Genomic DNA, 2,512 nt, shown 5'->3' with positions numbered 1-2,512 from the left:
TATGAACAAAACAAACAACCCAGTCCAAAAATGGGCAGAAAACCTAAATAGACATTTCTCCAAAGAAGACATACAGATGGCCAGCAAGCACATGAAAAGCTGCTCAACATCATTAATTATTAGAGAAATGCAAATCAAAACTACAATGAGGTATCACCTCACACCAGTTAGAATGGGCATCATCAGAAAATCTACAAACAACAAATGCTGCAGAGGGTGTGGAGAAAAGGGAACCCTCTTGCACTGTTGGTGGGCATGTAAATTGATACAGCCACTATGGAGAACAGTATGGAGGTTCCTTAAAAAACTAAACATAGAATTACCATATGATTCAGCAATCCCACTACTGGGCATATACCCAGAGAAAACCATAATTCAAAAAGACACATGCACCCCAATGTTCATCGCAGCGCTATTTACAATAGCCAGGTCATGGAAGCAACCTAAATGCCCATCAACAGACGAATGGATAAAGAAGTTGTGGTACGTATATACAATGGAATATTACTCAGCCATAAAAAGGAATGAAATTGGGTCATTTGTAGAGATGTGGATGGAGCTAGAGAGTGTCATACAGAGTGAAGTAAGTCAGAAAGAGAAAAACAAATATCGTATATTAACGCATATATGTGGAACCTAGAAAAATGGTACAGATGAACCGGTTTGCAGGGCAGAAATTGAGACACAGATGTAGAGAACAAACGTATGGACACCAAAGGGGGAAAGCGGCGGGGCGGTGCAGGTGGTGGTGTGATGAATTGGGTGATTTTGATTGACATGTATACACTGATGTGTATTAAATTGATGACTAATAATCTCTATAAAAAAAAAAAATCTCAAGTGCTCATCTCAGAAAGCCTTGCTCACCATCATATCAGGGACCCAAAAATTCCACTATTCCTCCACAGATAATTACAGGGACAAGAACATTAAAAGGAGAATCTGCCAGAAGAATTTGAGGTCACCATTTGGTGCTCAACCATGGACTTGTCTCTTATTGTATTCGCTCTCTGTTGTTGCAGAACAAATCATCCTATAAGTTTGTGAGTTAAAAGAACAAATGTTTATTATCTCATGGTTTCTGTGGGTCAAAAACTCAGGGGTGGCTTAGCTGGGAGCCTCTGACTCAGACCTCTCACAAGGTTGCAATCAAGGGGTTGGCAGGGCTGCGTCATCTCAAAGCTCCATTGGAAGAGCATCTGCTTCCATGCTCACTTACGCGGCTGTTGGTGGCCTCAGTTCCTTACTGGGCTGTTGGCTGAAGACGTCACTTCCTGTTAAGCAGACCTTTCCATGGGGCAGCTCACAACATGGCAGCTGACTTCATCTAGAGCCAGCGAGCCAGGAGAGGGTGTGTGTCCAAGACAGAAGGCACAGTCTTTTCGTGACGTAATCTTGGGTATGGCATCTCATCACTTTTGCTGTATTCTATTCTTAGAAGTGAGTTACTAGGTCCAGCCCACACTCCAGAGGAGGGAATTACACTAGGCATGAAAACCAGGAGGTGGGGATCCTTGGGGACACCTCAGAGGCTACCTACTGTACCTCTTGCTTAATGTGATGGAATAGGGAATTGGTCCCCCAAAATCACATAGCAAGAGAGCCCAAGGAGGGAACAGGAGCTGAGAACCATCAGTGGCTCCTGCTTTGTGGGCTCCTTATTGTATTGGCCTCTGAGACATTCCAAGTGTAGAAAACACAGGATTTATATCATTACTACTGCAGGTAGTGTCTCCAGCCCTTGGTTCTTTTTCCAACTCTGAAGGTCACATCGGCGGTGGTTGGGGGCAGCTGGCCCAGCATAGCGTCAGGCAGTGGAGCATTCCACTCCCAGTGGTAGCAGCTGGAAAACCGCCAGACATCTTGGAAACGTCTCCTAACACAGGGCCAAGCCACTGAAAGGCTTTCCTGGTCCCTGGGAATCAGAAGCACTAACTTGTAGATAACTATCTTAGAGCCTATAATTGCAGACCAAAAAGTATTTCTTTTAAAACTAATTCTTACAGAGATCAGACCTTTGGGTTTACTTACTGGCACCATTTTAAGGCAGCACAGCAAAGTGGTTGAAATGGTTTTCAGGGTCAGAGTTGAATTTGAATGCTGGCTTATTAAGTGGGTAAATGTGAACAAGTCAGTGAACCTCACAAAGTCCCCCTTTTCTCACCTGTAAAGTGGGGGTGACATTAGTGCTACCCTACCAGGGTTGGTGGGACTGGGCATCGTCTGTGGGAGGGGTTAGTCCTTATGGCTGTGGTTGTAATAATGATGATGACATCTGTGGGAAATGTATCCCTCAACCCTTCATGTTTTCGTAGAAGGGCTGGGATTTTTACTCCAATTCCCAGAGATAGAAAGAGCGGGAAGAAGCCTTCCAGCTTCTCTCTGCCCCTGCACTCCCTCCCTCCTGGAAGAGGAGGCGTGGCGTCCTGACTGAGACTGGGGAGAAGAAAGGAGCACGCTCAGCTCCCGTTTGTTGGCCTTTCTGCAGAGGAAGGACTTTTTCATTTGCTCT

This window comes from Eschrichtius robustus, chromosome 13, assembly GCF_028021215.1.
Source record: "Eschrichtius robustus isolate mEscRob2 chromosome 13, mEscRob2.pri, whole genome shotgun sequence".
Taxonomy (NCBI): Eukaryota; Metazoa; Chordata; class Mammalia; order Artiodactyla; family Eschrichtiidae; genus Eschrichtius; species Eschrichtius robustus.
Note: the sequence above shows the minus strand (reverse complement) of the source record.